Source organism: Hemibagrus wyckioides, linkage group LG07, assembly GCF_019097595.1.
Source record: "Hemibagrus wyckioides isolate EC202008001 linkage group LG07, SWU_Hwy_1.0, whole genome shotgun sequence".
NCBI classification, from domain to species: Eukaryota; Metazoa; Chordata; class Actinopteri; order Siluriformes; family Bagridae; genus Hemibagrus; species Hemibagrus wyckioides.
In genome coordinates this window covers 168229-189294 of record NC_080716.1, presented here as the reverse complement: position 1 = coordinate 189294, position 21066 = coordinate 168229, and the positions used below count along the sequence as shown (strand labels likewise).

The window sequence follows — 21066 nt, the reverse complement described above, 5'->3', positions numbered from 1 at the left end:
ATCCTGTAAACTTGACCTATACTGAAACCTCCACCTGACACTAAAGTAAGCTTGTTCTACAAGAATTGATTTTGATCTTCATGTCCACCGAGATTAATGACATATTTGGCCCAATGGCAAGAGCTGCTTACTTGGTTCACACTTAGCGTCTGCATTCCAAAAAGGTTCGAATCCCACAGGAGCCTCGCTTTATTGTTAACTTGACTTTGTGTAACCGAGTTCCTTTTACTCGGACCCCAGTCCATATGAACTGGAAGGTCACAGAGAGTTACAGAGTACAGTGAACCTCCATTGGCACACAGCAAGCTGAACAGGGACGACCTGGCTCGTTGGTCTAGGGGTATGATTCTCGCTTTGGGTGCGAGAGGTCCCGGGTTCAAATCCCGGACGAGCCCTGGTTTTACATGGAAGAGAGTGGGTGGGATAAAACTAATGGAAACTTGCACTGCCGGCTTGGTTCTCGCTTGGAAGCTTGTTTCTCCAGAGGTCCAAGGAGGTTCAAATCCCACTGTAACTACCTCTGAAAATTAAAGCTCCAACCTGGAGCCTATCTCTGGAATACAGGGAGCGGGATGGAGAGTGTCACACTTTGTGGAGACATGAACCTCTGAAATATTAATATAATAGAGTACAGAAAGACCTCAGAATATTGTCATTTTACTAACACCATTCATCATGTTCACTGTTATATTCATGTGTCTGTGGCTTTCATTAGGTAAGTTATCATTGATCTTTTCAGAAAGGAGGGTAAAAGGTAAATCCCTATGCCACCACGTCTGTCTGCTAAAGTTGATGATAAAACTAAACAAGTGGATCTGATCATCTCCTCTGCTGCTTTTAATGTTTGATAATATACAATTAGAAGGTAATTTATTCATAATCACACTCTCTGGTATCACCCAGATGAGGATGGGTTCACATTTGAGTCTTCCTCATATCGTCTCAGGGAGTTTTTTCTTGCCGCTGTTGCCTCAGAGTTGCTCATTAGGGGTAAAGTTAATTTTCAACTTTGTAATTTCTATTCTGAATTTCTGTATTTCTGTAAAGCTGCTTTGAGACAATGTCCATTGTTAAAAGTGATGTACAAATAAAAATGAAGTGAACTGAATTGAATTGAACTGAATTTAATTACCTTTTGGTTATAGACACAGCAAATTTACTTATGAGAGATTTTGTTTAAATCTGGATCAGTTTCCTATGATTTTCCACAGCAAATTATCATAATTATTTATAAATGTACAAATAATTTAAAAACCACACAAACAGATAAAGGCTTATAGTATTGTATAGATGATGAATCTTGAAATACAACACCAGCCATAATGACTCTAGATTTCTGTCACTGACACTGTGTGAAGTGATCTGTCCAAAATAACACTAAAACTGCATCACTTCCTGGGTGTGTCCTTCTAGAGACGTGTAAAGTTCAGCACATACAGCACTATTATACAGAATCCTCACAGAGCTGTGTTCAGAAATGGATCAACTATACAACTTACTGTACATAGTGAGATACATACCACTGATTCTCACTCTAGTTACAGGTCATTCATTTTCATCAGTTTATCAATAGTTTTAACTATCACAATCATATTTAATCAGTTAATTAATTACATTAATTAATAACCATGTTTTTTTTTGGCGACGCTACCCATGCACTTGGAGGGTTGTGGGGCTGTGGTCAAGGGAGGCCTGCCAGGTCGGGAAAGAGAGGCACTCTGGCAGGCGGTCACAATGGTTGTACCACGCATGCTTCCATTACCAGACGTGATTCAAGATCCAAACCCAGGAAAGGTTTGAAAGGCTTAAGCTCTTGTTGACAAGGTTTGCTGATATGAACTTGCATCCCAGTCTGTTGCAATAAATTCAATTCAATTCAATTTTATTTGTATAGCGCTTTTAACAAAGAGCATTGTCTCAAAGCAGCTTTACATGAGAAACCACATCAAAAAACAACAAACATATGAACAGACAAACAGACAAACAGTCCTAGATGTTATCCCAAGTGAGCAAGCCTGAGGTGACTGAGGCGACTGTGGCAAGGAAAAACTCCCTTAGATGGTATGAGGAAGAAACCTTGAGAGGAACCAGACTCAAAAGGGAACCCATCCTCATTTGGGTGACAATTGTGTGATGTAGATACAGCATGTGTATAGTGTTATGTGAATCAATAAGGAGGTTGTTGTCCATGGCACTGCTTGAATATTCCAATCCTCACAAGCAGAACCCAGCTGGAGCTGGTCCATCTCCGGATGCCACTGGAGCCGGCACAGTCTCTGTATGCCTCGGGATGGGTAGAAGAAAGGAAACAATGGAACAGCATTAGCGTAGCTGCTGTTCATAATATTAGCAGTACTAGCTGAATGTGCATTTAATCAGATGTACTGGCGTGCAAGGTTATGGGAAGTGTTAGATGTATGCCTGGCTAAAGAGATAAGTCTTTAGTCTACTTTTAAACTGGGTGACTGTGTCTGAGCCCCGAACACAGTCAGGAAGACTATTCCAGAGTTTTGGAGCTAAATACGAAAACGCTCTACCTCCTTTTGTGGACTTTGATATTCTGGGAACTACTAGAAGTCCAGAATTTTGTGATCTTAAAGAGCGTGGTGGATTGTAATGTGTTAGAAGACTGGATAGATAGGTGGGAGCTAAACCATTTAGAGCCTTGTATGAGAGTAGAGCTAGTTTATAGTCAATTCTAAACTTAACAGGTAGCCAGTGCAGGGATGATAATATTGGGGTTATATGATCATATTTTCTTGATCTGTTAAGAACTCTGGCGGCTGCATTCTGGACTAACTGTAGCTTGTTTATTGAAGATGCAGGACAACCACCTAGTAATGCATTACAGTAGTCCAGTCTGGAGGTCATGAATGCATGAACTAGCTTTTCTGCATCAGATACAGATAAAATGTTCCTAAGCTTGGCAATATTTCTAAGATGGAAGAAGGCTGTTTTTGTGATATTGTAAATATGGTTTTCAAAGGATAAGTTGCTGTCTAATATTACACCCAGGTCTTTCACTGTTGAGCTAGTAGTAACAGTGCATCCTTCTAGGTGCAAGCTGAATTGTGAGAGCTTCTGTGTACTAGTTTTTGGGCCAATAAGTAATATCTCCGTTTTGTCAGAGTTTAATAATAGGAAATTTTCGGCCATCCAATTTCTAATATCTTTAACACACTCAGTTAATCTAGACCAATTAGATATTTCATCTGGTTTTGATGAGATATATAAAGGTGCACGATCCGGGCCGCTGTCTTCGGGACTGTGCACTGCATTGATCTGCATGGATCTCCAGTGGCGACCCGTCAGCCTTACAGCATCTGTGTCCAACCAACATGGAAATACAGCCCACGGTTGCGAAACACCTAGACCCAGGGCTAGCTTTTCTTGATCCCCTCTATCACTCCGATGCATTGCGCGTGCAAGAGTTGTGGTAAAGAGGAGGTTAAAGGGCACACAAGCGACGAGGATGGGATTCGAACCCACGCGTGCAGAGCACAATGGATTAGCAGTCCATCGCCTTAACCACTCGGCCACCTCGTCAGACGCAGGTGTGGCACCCACCACCAAATGTCCACAGAGACCGCAACAATTCCGTAGAGGAGTGGTTGTTTGGACTTGCTGTTTGAAAAAGCAAGGTGTGAAACGGAGCAGCCGGCGTTGACACCAGTTGCCAAACCCTGGGAGCTATTTCAGCACCTGGGTCTGGGGGCTCCGGTACCGTGTGAGCTCATTTTTTTTTTTTGCAGCCAGACAGCCAGCTAATGGCAACTCTTAAGCACATTTGCAGAAGGCACAGGAGCCAACACCCCTGTAAAGCCTTTGTGGTGCCAGAGCCCACAACCACTGCCTTGAAAAGGCTCAGCTGGCAGCGGTGGGATTTGAACCCACGCCTCCGAAGAGACTGGAGCCTAAATCCAGCGCCTTAGACCACTCGGCCACACTACCCGACGGCTCAGTACTTATAGACCTCTGTGGAGAGCACACTGACATACTGTCTGGGTGTGTGGTACACAGGCTGCACAGATGAGGACAGACAAACTGTGCAGAGGGTGAAAAACAGCTCAAAAAATCATCGGCTGCCCTCTGCCCTCCCTGGATGACATGTCCAGGTCCTGCTGCCTCAGCAAAATCAAGGCCATCACAGGAGACTCCTCACATCCTGCTCATCACTTGTTTGACCTGTTGCCATCTGGGAGGCGCTTCAGGTCAACAAAGTCTCACACCACCAGACTTACAAACAGCTTCTTCCCCTGGGCCATTCGGACTGCAAACAATCACTGAACACACACACACACACATTCTACCTAATAAAATGTGCAATTCTACTGTGCACTTTAATCTGTCTGTGAATTGAGTACAAGTTATAACTTAATATTGGCTTTGCACAAATTAGATTTCAAGCAAATATATAACTGGGAACATTTTGTTGCAGCTTTATGAATGTTCTGCTTATATTGCAGTAGCCCTTTAAAATAGGGTACAAGTATGCATATGTATGAAAGGAGAGTCCATAACCTGAGGTACTGAGATATTGAGAAGGGTTCAGTATTTATATTAACATATTTTTACATATGTTTCTTTATTGACATGCACAACCAGTTATTACAACATTATTACAACAATACTAATTCTAACAAAGTCCTGAATATGTACAATATGGCTATATTTGTGGACACCTAACCATCACACCAGTATGTGGGCATTCTCCAAACTGCTGCACAATTGTATAGGATGTTTTTATATTCTTACAAAAACATGTTCCAGCTCAATGAAGATGTTTATTACAAGTTTGGTGTGGAATAAAATGAGTTACCTGCACACAGCCCTGAACTCAAACCCACTCAACACTTTGGGATGAATTAGAATTCTGACTGCACCCCAAGCCACACATGCCTGATGTTTTAGGGCTGTATGGACACATGGACATACAGTATCTCACAAAGTGAGTACACCCCTCACATTTTTGTAAATATTTTATTATATCTTTTCATGTGACAACACTGAAGAAACGACACTCTGCTCCAATGTAAAGTAGTGAGTGTACAGCCTGTATAACAGTGTAAATTTGCTGTCCCCTCAAAATAACTCAACACACAGCCATTAATGTCTAAACCGTTGGCAACAAAAGTGAATACACCCGTAAGTGGAAATGTCCAAATTGGGCCCAAAGTGTCAATATTTTGTGTGGCCACCATTATTTACCAGCACTGCCTTAACCCTCTTGGGCATGGAGTTCACCAGAGCTACAGGTTGCCATATATTTACAAAAATGTGAGGGGTGTACTCACTTTTGTGAGATACTGTATATTGCCACTTACTGAAAAATCATCTAATTTTTAATATTATTAGTGTATATTTTGCAACAAGTTTGAAGTAATATCTAAATAAAGCTAGTCTAAGTAGATTGATTGATAATGTTAAATTGCCCCTAGGTGTGAATGGGTGAGCAAATGGCTGTGTGTGTGTGTGTGTGTGTGTGTGTGTGAAAGAGAGAGAGAGAGAGAGAAACAATTTTTTTTTTCAATTATATTTCTGCACATATTTGGTAAGTTCAAAAACAATTTTTTTTGGTGTTAAGGTTTTTCTCTTCAGTGAACACAAGATGGCGCAGTCACTTATCTTAATGTTGGTCTAGAACCAGAGCACCACACAACCTGCTCACATTCTCTGAGACATAGAGTATACTTGTTCTTCTATCATACATACTGCTGATATAATATCCTAACCCCTGCCCTGGTTACTCTTAGTGCCTAAGATAATTTCAGAGATATCATTCTGATTAAACAACACAACTGTCCACTTAACACTAAACTGTCATAAGAATAAATTCTCATCTAATGTCATTTCTTTGACACCTGCTGTGTCAGAAACATTAAAAACTAGAAACTTATATGTGAATGTGCCTTTATTCTTCTTTCTCTTCTTCTGATGCTATTGTGAATACAGGAAAGTTTTATTTTCAGATTTAACTGTTAGAGCTGAGAAATAAGGGATTAATTCAACCTTAATTACCAAGGGAAAATACTCATTTCTTCCTCATTCTTAAATAAATCATATTCTCTTCCACTTAGTGTTTCTAACATTTATCTGCTGCTGGTGTTTACACAAACTTTCTCTAATTTAGAGATATCACTAACATATGTAAAATAACATGAATACATTAATTTCCTACTTTCAGTATGTGTTTACTTAAATGTCCTCTGGACAGGTTCCCCATATGAGGCTGAATGTAAAGCCAGGATGTTTCAGTAAGAATCAACAATCTGACAACAACATTGGTGACACTGTCATGTGATGCTGTGGGGTGGAGCAATTTTGAAGCTTTATGGTGTTAACATATTAGATTACAGAAAGATCTCCACTATTTTCACTGAGCTAAGACCAGTCATCATGTTCACTGTTATATTCATGTATCTGTGCCTTTCACTAGGTGAGTTAACATTGACTTTTTGTTATTACAGAAATATCAACTATATTATATTAAATATTAGTCTGTGTGGTGATGCAGTGTGAAAATGCAGAGTGTGGGTCTGACTTAAGTATTTCCTGTTGATTATTTAAAGTTTAAGAGCATTATGATCTCTTCTCTATGACAGGTGACTCCATGGCAGATTCAATAGAGCCAGATTTCCCTCATAAAGCTGTAGATGAAGGTGATGATGTTACTCTGTCCTGCAAATACAAATCAAGCTTTACAGGAAACTACCTGCACTGGTACAAGCAATATCCAAAATCTAAACCAGAGTTCCTTCTTATTGTTGACCAAAAAGGAAATCCAATTTCCAACACTGACCCAAGAATGTCTGCTAAAGCTGATGATAAAACTAAACAAGTGGATCTGATCATCTCCTCTGCTGCTGTATCAGACTCTGCTCTATACTACTGTGCTCTGGCGCCCACAGTGACAGGAAATCCAGCTGCACTGTACAAAAACTTTCACACAGTTTTGTTATATTGAAAGCAGTTCTGCTGATGATGTTGAGCTGCTATTTACATGCTATTTTTGGCGAATTCTGTCTCTCTTGCAATTTATAAAGGGTTCATAAATATGTTATAGTTTGACAAATGTTGGATTATTAGGAGATAGCTAATTGTTTTTTAAGCTTCATTAACCACTTTATCCTGTTCAGAGATCTATAGCTTTTCTTAGCAACACTGGAAATGAGGGAAACCTGAGCTCAATCTCGAACTGGGGACCATGGAACTGTGAGGCAGCAATACTATCTGATGTCTTTGTCTGGCAGTTCATCAATGGCTGAAAAGTAAAAATTAGTTAAATATTTTGCATTCATTAATGGTATAATATTTGGTTTAGAGAGGGATTATTATAACTTTTAAAAGTAGCTTTTCCTTATTTTGGTATTCAATCTTCTTGGGGATTTCTTTAGATGCTCTGATGAGTCTACATGCAGAAAGAAGAAGAAGAGGCTTAAAGCCATGTAAAAGCAACAATCCACAGGTTAAAAAATACATGACTGTTGGCATCACAGTGATGACAGTTTTTATGGTGCATCACATAGAATCTTATCTGAGCCAGAAAATCCCAGAAGTGTCTCAATTTCATGTAGAGATAGGAGAGCAGACCCCTCTCTCCCATCCTCATCATTACATTCAGGGAAATATTGATAGCATCATGTGAAACTATTCAGCTGTTTAATATTAAACTGCACTCCGTGTCAGAGCAGAAGACTCTATGGAAGATAATGAAAACCACTAGAAAGATGATTAGAGTCTATCTATCCACCATTGAGGATCCTTACCAGAAAATATATACAACTTTGTGGATGTTGCCTCCGAGCCTCTTCCAGACACTTTACTCAGATAGTCAGGTATACATCTTTATACACTGATGATACTATTCCATATTCCTTGATAACCTGGAAATAAAAAGTAAAAGCTTGGTTCAATCATCACAGCAGAATTTTACAATATACAATATACCAGTATAGGCCGTGCATTTCAGACCTAGTCATTTGTATTGATGTGCTCTGTGTAGAAAAAAAGAGTAATGTAATTAACAAATGAATCAAATAGGAAAACGTTTTCATTATTTTCATTGTCTGTACCGCTTATCCAATCTATCCTCAGGTCACAGGGAGCCTGTACCTATCTCAGGAATCAAGGCAGGATACACCCTGGATGGAGTGCCAGCCAATCGCAGGGCACACACACAACGGGCAATTTAGAGACTCCAATCAGCCTAGATAATAATAACTTTAGCTAGCTTAGTAAATGACAGTGTAAAGTTCACATGCCTGAAATACCCAAAAATGTTACACCATTCCATTTGATGAACAGTTATTTCTGTGTTTATTGTGCTTGAGATCTGACGTGTTCAATATATGTTTCTGTGCAGGTTTACTTTGGTCTTGAGTCTTGAATAATAAGAATGTCCTCTAGTTTGATTTCCCAGTGTGTTTTTGACATTGATTGAAATACTTCAGCACTTAATTGCTGTGGGTTTTGGGAATATGTCTGTTACCCTCTGAGACCCTGCATCTGTGGAACCTGTAAAAGAAAGCAAGTCTGTTTAGGAAACTTCTAAGTGAGATTTTTGTTTCAGGCCCCAAGACACAAATGAGCCTAATTATATTTGATAATAAATCTGTACTACTGTTAATAATTAGGGGTGAATCAATACTACACTGTGAACTCACAAACAATGCCCCAATGTATATATATTGAATTTACAACAACATAAGATTTAATGATGATTTAATGTTTATAGAATAGATTGATTGTTTTCATTATTAAAAATGACATGCTGTCAGTATTTGTTTACTATGTGCTTAGGACAGGTTCCTCATTCAAGGTTGACTAGAACTCATTCATTATTAAAGTGATTTTTTCTATTGTGTTGCACAGTGTTCAGTTTGGGCAAAATAAATAAATAATTTCATGAAGGTTTTTCGGTTTCAAATATTATCTTGTGATTAATAATCAAGTATTTAAGTAAATTTAAGGTAATTGTGTAATTGTGTGTTTACTCCCCTGATAGGACAGGGTGTAGGACAGGATGTAGGACAGGACCATGAACATATATCACCAAAACTATGTGTAAATGTTTTTATCTTTTATATAATCTTGCAGAGGCTGTTTGCCTACAGTGTAATAGTTGAATAAAGAGACAAACATGGCGGTAAAAACAGTAAAGCTGCTTACAGACTTGGAAACCTTGCTATTGAGGCAGAGCACAAACTACAAGAATTAAGCACTGACCCTTTCATTCTACACAATTCTACACATCTGACCACTTAAGACTAAACTGTAATAAAAATAAATACTCATCTAATGTCATTTCTGTGACAAACAAAAGCACCTGCTGTATCAGAAACTCTGAACTCATCTGAAACTCTGCCTTTATTGTTCTTTCACTTCTGATGCTATCTTGAGTACAGGAACACTTTATATTTTCTATTTAACTCCCTGTAACATTGTGTGTTTGTTAGGACTGAGCATTAAGGGGTTAATTAAAGTAAAAAAAAATACTTCTTCCTTATTCTCAAATATAGTGGTTCTAACAATAAGCTCCCTCCTGCTGCACACATGACACACAGAGGAAGGAAAACAGACAAAACCAATTTCAACACAAAACCAATAAATACCACTGCAACATTTAATTCATTAAAACTATCTTAGATAGAATTTTACAGAATGATCAAGAAATGGAAAATGTAGGAACAAGCAAACTTTCACACAGTTCTGTTTTATTGAAAGCAGCTTTACCAATGCTTTAGAGAAAGTTCCATGCCCTTTTGGGGGATTCTCTCTTTCTCTCTTCTGGTGATTGTCATGTATTTTGGAGGTGATGCAAAATTGCACACTGACAGTAACCTGAACACATCATCAAACTGGGGACCCTGAAGCTGTGATGCAGCAACACTACCTGCTGTGTCACTGTGCTATCACACTGTTAAAATCCTTCTGCTTAAAGTGTTTTCTTGTAGTGTGGTGTTGTGTCATTGTTATTATAAAGAAAGATTTCTACCCTCATGGTACAATTCCATATTGACTGATAACAAGTGCACTAAAGACAAGGCTCAGGTCAATCCTCATAGCAGAATTCCACAATGCCAGTGGACTCATGATCCTCTCTGTTCTGTCTGGAGTAATTACACTGCAGATGAAGGGCATTTTATTGTCTAAGTGTCGTAACTTCACATATATAATAGTCAAACTAATCAGTAAACCAATTCCTTGTATTTTTAAACAAGTAACTAGAACCGTCTTATTCTTTAGTGCATTGTTGTCTTCTGCTCTTTTGCAGTGTTCAGTGTGAGAAAGTGTGAAGAAGAGAAATGTTTCATAAAAGAATGTTAGTTTAAAATATAATGTTGTGATTCATGATCAAGCATAAGAAAATTTATCTAAAGGGAATTCTGTGTGTTGTGAATACAATTAAATTCTAAGGTCAAATATAAAAATATTAATCCAGAGCATACATGTGTGACTATATGACCTGTTTGCAGGGTTTTATTTATTTATTAGTGTGTTATGTTTTTTCTCTTCAGTGAACACAAGATGGCGCAGTCACTTATCTTATTGTGCCTCAACAACTAGAGCACCACACAACCTGCTCACATTATTTGAGACGATGAAAGCTACTTTTCACAGTAAAACCTTTGTGACATTCTTCAATCATACAAAAATCAACAAAAGCACCTGCTGTGTGAGAAACACTGAAAACTGGAAACTTATCCGTAAATCTGCCTTTACTCTTCTTTCTCTTCTTCTCTTGATATCATAAGTACAGGAAAGTTTTATTTTTTTTAGATTTAACTGTTAGAGTTGAGCATTAAGGGAATACATTAATTTCCTACTTTCAGTATGTGTTTACTTAAATGTGCTCTGGACAGGTTTCCCATATGAGGCTGAATGTAAAGCCAGGATGTTTCAGTAAGAATCAACAATCTGACAACAACATTGGTGACACTGTCATGTGATGCTGTGGGGTGGAGCAATTTTGAAGCTTTATGGTGTTAACATATTAGATTACAGAAAGATCTCCACTATTTTCACTGAGCTAAGACCAGTCATCATGTTCACTGTTATATTCATGTATCTGTGGCTTTCACTAGGTGAGTTAACATTGACTTTTTGTTATTGCAGAAATATTAACTATATTATATTAAATATTAGTCTGTGTGGTGATGCAATGTGAAAATGCAGAGTGTGGGTCTGACTTAAGTATTTCCTGTTGATTATTTAAAGGTTAAAAACATTATGATCTCTTCTCTATGACAGGTGACTCCATGGCAGATTCAATAAAGCCACTTCTCCCTCATGAAACCTGTAGATGAAGGTGATGATGTTACTCTGTCCTGCACATATAAAAAAAGTGGTGGAACAGACTACCTGCACTGGTACAGACAATATCCAAAATCTAAACCTGAGTTCCTTCTTAATGTTGACCAAAAAGGAAATCTAATTTCCAACACTGACCCAAGAATGACTGCTAAAGTTATTGATGAACAAGTGGATCTGATCATCTCCTCTGCTGCTGTATCAGACTCTGCTCTATACTACTGTGCTCTGCAGCCCACAGTGACAGGAAATCCAGCTGCACTGTACAAAAACTTTCACACAGTTTTGTTATATGGAAATCTATTATCTACTGATGATTTTGAATTTACATGCCATGTTTGGAGGAATTCTGTCTCTAATGTGATTTATAAAGAGTATATTTATAAATCACATTAGATTTTTGACACATGTATTATTAGGAGACAGTATTTTCAGACACAAATCTATCACTTGTGAGCCTCAGTGATGAATCTCTGCTCCTCAGCTGGTCTGATCATGGAGACAGTCTTGGATGCACATTACAGAGTATTGTGACTAGCTCTGTACCAAGCTGTTTCTCGTGTTTCTTTGTCTGATTCCTATTGTGGTTTTGATCTCATTTTGTTTCATCGGTTTTCTGAGTCAGTCCTTATGTTTTTCGGATTAGTTTGCATCGCGGTTCATCTTTACGGTTCTCTGACCTTTCTTGCCTGTCGTTTTGCATTATATTAATAAACTGCACATGGATCCTACTCACCCGGTGTCTGGAGGTTTGTTACAGCCATGCAGCCCACAGAGACACAAAACTCAAACAGACTGTACAAAAGTCAAGCTTGATTTTTTTCTCAGCAGGGGGAGATGTTTATCTGTTTCATTCAAATACAGGTTTCCTTCTTAATTCTCAAACTTCGCTGTTTATTTCCTTTAAATATCAACAATGATCCTCTTACATATGTTGTTAATACTTATTGGTTGAACAATCAGAGAAGAAATCTTTTAAAAATAAATGTTAATCTTTAAACAAAAATAATTATTTCTGCTAAGGTTCATGCTGTTATTCTCCTGATGCAATAAAAATGTAAAACAAAGTTAAATATCAATGTCTTTAAATAGTTTAAATTGCTGGGTTTTAATGTAACACTAGTGAACTAAAGACTTCACTCTTCATTATTTGGTAGCTTATAAAATAGCACTTGATCCAGCACTGATATTAAGGGAAACACTTGAATTACCACAGATACTTAAAAGAGCATTGAGCTTAATACAAGATGCTTATAAATTGTATTAGGGATTTTATATTATTATAATTTTATGGGGAATTTTTAAAATTGTATCAGTCACTGCAGTGCCTGTGGAAGAATTGTTTGATTAAAAAAAGATTATTGAAGTAATGCATTACTTCAAGCCAAGTATATGCAAGTGTAATTAAGTAACAATACAGTAACACTTCATTAGTAATTATTAATGTGATATAATCAATTCTAATGCATAGAAAGTATAGAAAGCCTTACAGTGTTGTAATTGCAACAATATATTTTGTAGATTAGAAAATGTTTACTTTATAGAAATAGGAAGTGTAGTACGTAAATATACAAATCTTTTAACCATTATATTCTTTTAGAACATGTGTGTGTATTTTACATAATGTGGCACATCCTGCACTCTGATTGGTTAAAACAGAGGGAAGCTACAGTTGAGGCTTTGTACACAAGAAATGCTTAGATGCTTCACTGAAGACAGAGTAGAAGGAAACTTGACATTTACAATAACATAAAAAGGAAACTTTCAGAAGAATTGAGGAAATTAAAACATGATGGTTTTCTCTACAGTTCTATCTTGAATTGAATTTACTCTCCTTTTCCCTTTCCCAACTTATCAGCTAACAACAGACAAAATACAGTGGTGGTAACATATGCAACTGAAAAGAAAAATGAATACACAACTAAACACTGCAGTAAATTTGTACATTTTCAAGAATATTTTGCCTCATGCTAACAGAACATTTAGTGTTAGTTGTTGATATAGAATTAAAATAGAATTGACCTTTTCTGTCCAGTTGTCCTGATGATTCATTGTAACCAGTTTACTCTCATTCTTTCCTTCCTTTCTTCATGCTTATATTGTTTATAATGTAGATGTGGGCTCGTGTATAATTTGCAACGTGTGATAATTATAGAAATAATTAAAGATGATTAAAAATCAATGAATTCATTATCACAAGAAAAGATTCAATAAAACATGTGAATTAATGGTCTTTTCAGAATAGTGCATTTTACTGTTGATGGAATATATTAAATACTGTTATATGTTATATACTGCAGACAAAAGAAATAAAATGAAAAGAAAAAAAATGTAATCCCAATTATAGTAGTAGTTCTCCTAGACATCAGAGACACATTTCAAATACACAACACTGGCAATTATTTCTAAAGCTAGAGACCTGAACTAAACACTCAGGATAACAATGTTACTCCTCTTCTTGCTTTTCTTTACTGTTGCTGCCCAACCACACTGTACAAAAAGCACTACACATGACTGGAGCAGAGCCATGCTTTTCTCACAAGATGGAGCTATTTACATGTTTACATTCACTTCTGAAATGCCTGACTGTGAGGACAGTTAGAAGCTGAAGCAAGCTCAAGTTAAACAGCTGAAGCTTTACAAATTCAGGAGTTCAGGAGAGTAATGTTATGTAATGTTCTGGAAAGTAGTATTTGTTGTTATACTTTGTGAATGAAAATGACTTCTCATTGTGGTTGTTGTGTGTAGCACAGCTTCAACCATAGCCTTTTCTGGTAGTTTGCAATTTGCACTTGCATCTGCCTTTTGTGAAATTAATTAAATAAATGTCCTGCTTGAACTTGAATACAATGTGGAAATATTCTCCACAAACAGCAATGCTTCAGTAAGAATCAACAATCTGTCAGTAACATTGGTGTCATGTGATGCTGTGGGGTGGAGCTTCATGAACATTTATGATCATATCAGAGTACATAAAGACCTCAGAATATTTACATTCAGCTAAAACCGTTCATCATGTTTACTGTTATATTCGTGTTTCTGTGGCTTTCACTAGGTGAGTAAATTTCCTTGTTTATTGCATAAATATTAAAAGTTGAATTAATGGTTAAATAGTCTGTGTGGTGATGTGAAAAAGCAGAATGTGAGATTTATGTAACACTAGCTTGATCCACACATAGGTTACTGACATTATGTTCTTTCCTCTATGACAGGTGACTCCATGGCAGATTCAATAGAGCCAGTTTTCCCTCATAATGTTGTACATGAAGGTGAAAATGTTAATCTGTCCTGCAGCTATAAAACAAGTTATACAGGAAACAACTACCTGTACTGGTACAGACAATATCCAACATCTAACCCTGAGTTCCTTCTTTATATTGATACAAGTGGGTATAAAAGTGACCCAATCCCACCACGTCTGAACGCTCATGTTGATAAAAACATACAACGAGTGGATCTGATCATCTCCTCTGCTGCTGTATCAGACTCTGCTCTATACTACTGTGCTCTGAGGTCCACAGTGACAGGAAATCCAGCTGAACTGTACAAAAACTTTCACACAGTTTAACTACACTGAAGGCAAACATACTACTGTTTTTTCTTCTGTCGGCTGATCCTGTTAGGGTTTGCCACAGTGGATCATTGATCTGCATATTTTGATTTGATGCAGGTTTTACAGTGGATGCCCTTCTTGATGCAACCCTCTGTGGAAAATATTTTTATCCAATACTATAACGCTCTATTTAATACTACTCAATTAATCCGTTGCTATTATCTGTCTCCAGCTCCACATTGACCTGACAGCTCAGTCAAGCAAGGCTCTAACTAAAAAAATCCAAACTGCCCAGACTGGATGAATGCAGATACAAGGTTTTATTTGCAGTCAGCGCTGGTTACAAGAATTGAGCTGCTCACGAATGAACATCCCAACAACCTCCGAAATAATCATCACAAAACATAGTCTTTTAATTCTTTTCTCTTATCTTTTCATAATATTCAGACCAAACCTTCTTTGCTGAGAAAGTCACTCCTGAAATATCAGGTTCTTTTTTGGACACCATTATCTCTTACTTTTTAACTCTTTCACAATTCATTATAATCGGACTTCCGAGGTCAATTATAAAAATGGTGGACATCTGTACACTTATCAATAGGACTTTTCCAGCTTGTTTTCATCAAACAGTTCATTTTGACCTCCGAGGACAGCATGGGTAAGTTTCAGGGCCACTGCTCTGTCTTTGATTGCTTAGTTTTAATTCATTGCAAACAATGTTTTCTTTCACTTCTACACCTGCTGTAGTTTTAATCACAGTTTCCCTCCAATTATTCCTAGCTCTATCTCCTGCTACTCTTGACTTCCTATGACATGCTGCGCTTCTGCTCAGGACCTTGGGCACAGCTCCAACCCCAGCCATACCAAGATTGAAACTCCGTCCAAGTCTCATCTACTGTCAACAAAGTTTGCCAGATAGACATTACTCCTACTGCTACTGATTCTACACAGGCCGTACAATCTCGCACCCAAACTTCGTAGTGTTAAATCCTTCATTGTTAAAACTGTAAATAGAGGTGCCCAATAAATGCTGTGTCTCCAGATTTAAACTCACACTCAGTAAAACTCTTCTTACTGGTTCCTCAATTCCCTTTTATTAGTCTTCTTTAAACTAAAAATCTAAATAAAACCTCCAAAATTCAAAAGACCGTCCTGTAAATGTAGCACAGACACACCACCTCAGACATTTCTCTCACACGCTTAACTTATTGTATGTTATGAACAATAATTAAATAATTTTGGTCTTTTATTTCTTACTATCAGCACCTTCAAAGTAGAATAGATATTTACTTCTCATCCTAAACTGTGAACACACAGGTATATAAAGAGATTGTTTTGGATTTTTAGCAACTATGTCAATTTTGAGTACCAATATTTTATTACTTACTTTTGAAGAAAGGCTATATAAATTTAAAGATTAATTAATGATGGTAATTGTGAAAAAGCAATGACATGAAATTATTATTTAGATATAATTACACTAATCAGCTTTCCTATACTTACCTATTGGGCAAATGTATGTGTAAAGAGAGATTTTGTACGAATCTGGTTCTGTTGTTCTATGATCATTATTATAAAAAGTTTGCATTTACTTTTCATACAAATATCTTGATGTAGTGGCCAATGAGCCTATTTATCACATTTACAGATTAACAGCAAAATATCATAATTGTTTATAGTTTTCAAATAATGTAAACACCACAAAAACAAGTAAAGGCTTATAGTATTGTATAGATGATAAATCTTAAAATACAACACAGCTACATTAATGACTCTAGTTTTCTGTCACTGATACTGTGATGTAATGATCTGTACAAAGTTATACTACAACAGCATCACTTCCTGGGTGTGTCCTTCTAGAGACGTGTAAAGTTCAGCACATACAGCACTATTATACAGAATCCTCACAGAGCTGTGTTCAGAAATGGATCAACTATACAACTTACTGTACATAGTGAGATACATACCACTGATTCTCACTCTAGTTACAGGTCATTTATTTTTATCTGTTTATTCATTTTTGATGATATTATGATATTTATTCAGCTTTGTTAAAGGTTTGTTCAACCTATTGCTGGCTATATATCGTCATATTGTGTAACTTGAGTGTGTATCTTGTTTTGTTTGTTTGTAATTGAAGAATTAAAAATATAATAATAATAATAATAATAATAATAATAATAATAATAATAATTGCTTTTCTCTATAAACAACAGTTTGTTGATTTGGGAAAAATATTGTTGTTTTAAAAGATACTGTATTTCCCTAGTTTACTCAGTTACATGAGATAGAAAGTTTTTCAGAAAAGTCCACAGAGCCAATTCTGAATTTAATGAAAGCAGCTGAGGCTCTGGACAGAAGTTCAGAAATGACTATTTGTTGTTCTAATTTGTGAATTTAAAGAAAAAAATACTTGTTTGTTAAAGTTTTTCTCTTTTCTCCAGAAGATGGCGTAGTGAGTTATCTTATTGTGGGCCAAATACAAGGACCCTGCTCACATCCCCAAGAATGTAGACTTCTGTGATTATAAATACTTCTTTGCAAAATAATATCGACTCTATCTGTTGTTTAATCCTACATACACAGTACTAGGCCTATAGGTACAGTAGACCTATACGTACAATTTCATTACAAATGTGTGACCTACACTGATCAGGCATAACATTATGACCACCTGCATAATATTGTGTTGGTCCTCCTTTTTCTGCCAGAAAAGCCCATCATGCACTGTGTATTCTGACACCTTTCTATCAGAATCAGTATTAACTTCTTCAGCAACTTGAGTAACAGTAGCTCATCTGTTGGATCGGATCACACGGGCCAGCCTTCGCTCCCCACGTGCATCAATAAGCCTTGGCCACCTATGACACTGTTTACCACTCTTCCTTGCTTGGACCACTTTTGATAGATACTGACCACTGCAGACCGGGAACACACCACAAGAGCTGCAGTTTTGGAAATGCTCTAATCCAGTCGTCCAGCCATCACAATTTTCCTAACGCTTGCCCATTTATCCTGCTTCTAACACATTAACTTGTTCAAAATGTTCACTTGGGGCCTAATATATCCAACCCACTAACAGGTGCAATGATGAGGAGATCATCAGTGTCATTCTTTTCACCGGTCATAATGTTATGACTGATTGGTGTAAATTGGTATTATATTTTTATTATTATTATTATATCATATTACAGCTGCATAGAATAAAATGGGATCTGGACAGATCCTCTTATCATAGGATAAGGTAAATACTCCACCCTTCCTTTATAAACACAGTTTCATGTTTAAATGACCAATCAGCAGATATGAGATCAAGTCAACTACTTTTACACAGCGGTTTTATTAAGAGTTTTTTAATGAGTTAAATGTCAATAAAGAATAATAGATAAGAGAAAGAAAAGAGCCTGGTTTGTTCCAGACCTCATGAAATACCACCTCATGAAATGTAATTCTATTCAATAAACATGCTTTATCACAACAATCAAGTACCCTAATATCCAAATACCACTTATAAAATATATATATATTTAAAAAACAAAAATATTTACTCATTTTAATTATTACAACATTTTTATTAAGTAGAATTTTTTCCTGCTGTCAGTTTTTGTTTGTTTACAATGTAAAGAGTTTCAGCACAGTTTCCCAAACAAGACTTAATGTAAAGCCAGGATGTTTCACTGTCATCAACACTGGAGACACTGTCATGTGATGCTGGGGGGTGGAGCTTCCTGAACATTTATCATGGTAATATATTAGAGTACAGAAAGATCTTTTTCATTCAGCTAAAACCAGTCATCATGTTCACTGTTATATTCATGTGTCTGTGGCTTTCACTAGGTGAGTTAACACCTTTTGTTAGTTTAGATATTATGTATTGTTTATTAATTGTCTGGTGTTATAGAAAGCATGATTTCTGTGTGTAATTCTGGCTTGATTGTGTAAAACTTTATGTTCTCTTCTCTATAACAGGTGACTCCATGGCAGATTCAATAAAGCCACTTTCCACTCAGAATGTTGTAGATGAAGGTGATGATGTTACTCTGTCCTGCGAATTTGTAACAAGTGATACAAGATTCTCCCTGCACTGGTACAGGCAATATCCAAAATCTAAACCTGAGTTCCTTCTTTATATTTTCAAAACTGGAGATCTAAGTGAAAACCGTCCCCCAAGAATGAATGCTACACTTAAAGATAAGAAAGTGGATCTGATCATCTCTTCTGCTGCTGTATCAGACTCTGCACTATATTACTGTGCTCTGCAGCCCACAGTGACAGGAAATCCAGCTGCACTGTACAAAAACCTTCACACTGTTTTGTTATACTCAAAGCAGTTCTGCTGGTGACAATCCTTTACTCCTAAGTGAAATTTATAATTAAATTAGAAGTGCACTAAAGACAAGGCATGGCTCCACATTTATCACCTTGAACTGTATATATCATCTAACACCAATCACACAGACCAGCAACGAGGTAATGAGAAAAACCTCCAGAACTAAGGACTGAGTTTTCGGCTTCACAGGAAATAAGAATTAGACCTCACATGCTTTGTCACTTCTGCTGTGATGGAGTATATCTGAAATTTAACACTGCAATGTGTGTGATTTAAAGTTTTGTTGCTTCATTTTATGTGTGTACTTTAATCTGTTTGTGTTAAAGCATTACACAGGAAACCTGCTCTCCACATAGCATTATCTCTACAGATGGTATAACCACTACAGAACAATTCCTGGTATTTTTACACAAGTGACTAGAACTGCCTTATTTATTAGTGCATCATTAGTTTTCTGATCTTTTGCACAGTGTTCAGTGTGAGAAACATCAATTCAATTCAATCTGAACTCTGAACACTGTTCCAAACACAGAGACCACAGATTATCAGATATGCTCTTGTCATGTAATGGAGTGCAAGCAGAGACTCTGGTAAAAAGTGTGGAGTAAAGACAGAATTATCTTTTCAATGTTTTGAATGGTTTAAAGTAATATAAGTTCTCAAAATAGACCTACACAAAGCAGAAAGAAAGAATAATAACATCAATAACATCAAATCCCCCAAACTGTTATTGTACAATAAAATAAAACTGAATTCTTAAAAAAGTTTTTCGTGTGCTAATGAGATGCAGAAAGTCACGTGACACTTCCGCATGTCCTAATTAGCATATCACAACAATGACGGATTCTTATAGAAGAAAAAAGTCAGTGAAAAAGAGTCTTTGTTACATGACAGTTGTCTTCAAGCTACTTTGTTTCTGCTCACTCCCAATTTAAACTCACATGACACTGCATAATTGTTCATTTACTGAAAGCTTAATGCAGGCTAATTTATTCCAAATCAGAGTAACTGGTATGCATTGCATGCTCTGGTGTCTGCAAACACGGGTAGCTGCAAACGAGACCATATCACACCAATGTTACGCTCCCTGCACTGGCTGCCAGTCTGATATCGAATTGATTACAAAATTCTGTTATTTGTCTATAAAGCTCTTAACAACTTAGCTCCAAGATATCTCTCCGATTTACTCACCACTTACAATCCTGCTCGGTCACTTAGATCCCAAGATGGTCATCTTTTGTGAATACCATGGTCTCGCCTGTAACGCAGGGGAGACAGAGCCTTCGCAGTAGCTGGTCCTAAGCTGTGGAACAGCCTGCCATCACCCATTAGAACTGCTTCCACGTTAGCTGAATTCAAATCTATGTTAAAAACGCATCTGTTTTCTTCTGCTTTTATTTGTTTGTAATGTGTATGTGTTTTCCTGCTTTCATCCTTTTTATTTTTATTCCCTTTATTTTTGTTCAGCACTTTGGCAAACTAAGGTTGAATTGAAATGTGCTTTAGAAATAATTTACCCGTGACTGTGTGAGTGTAAAGCTGCGAAGTATTTTATTTGCTTTGTAAATACTTAATTGCGCTGGTGTTGTCCTGCCATTTGCACATAACTTGTTTTTGTTCAACTTTAAAGATGCCTGTGCAAAGATAAAAATTAAAATGGAAAACCTCTTCAGATTAAAGTCATTATAATGCAAAATTTAACTGGTAGTTATTCCAGAAAAAAAGTCAAACTAAATAAAATTGTGACAAAGTAGTAATATTTCGCGAATAAAGTTAACACTATGAGAATAACGTAAAAAATCATGAGATTCGTAGCAATACGGGATTAAATTCGTGATATTTTGAGAATAATGGCCTATTTGTGTATAGTGAA

At 36.8% G+C, this 21066-nt stretch overlaps 3 non-coding genes across 3 annotated transcripts; 1 reads left to right on the top strand and 2 right to left on the bottom strand.

The window, feature by feature from the left end:
* The first annotated feature begins 323 nt into the window (after positions 1–323).
* On the top strand, positions 324–395 carry trnap-ugg (transfer RNA proline (anticodon UGG)). The gene has a single exon. It is a non-coding gene; the product is annotated as a tRNA-Pro (tRNA).
* Positions 396–3464: 3069 nt separating this feature from the next.
* trnas-gcu (transfer RNA serine (anticodon GCU)) lies at positions 3465–3546 on the bottom strand. The gene has a single exon. It is a non-coding gene; the product is annotated as a tRNA-Ser (tRNA).
* A 323-nt stretch (positions 3547–3869) lies between these two features.
* trnal-uag (transfer RNA leucine (anticodon UAG)) lies at positions 3870–3951 on the bottom strand. The gene has a single exon. It is a non-coding gene; the product is annotated as a tRNA-Leu (tRNA).
* Between the last annotated feature and the right edge of the window lie 17115 nt (positions 3952–21066).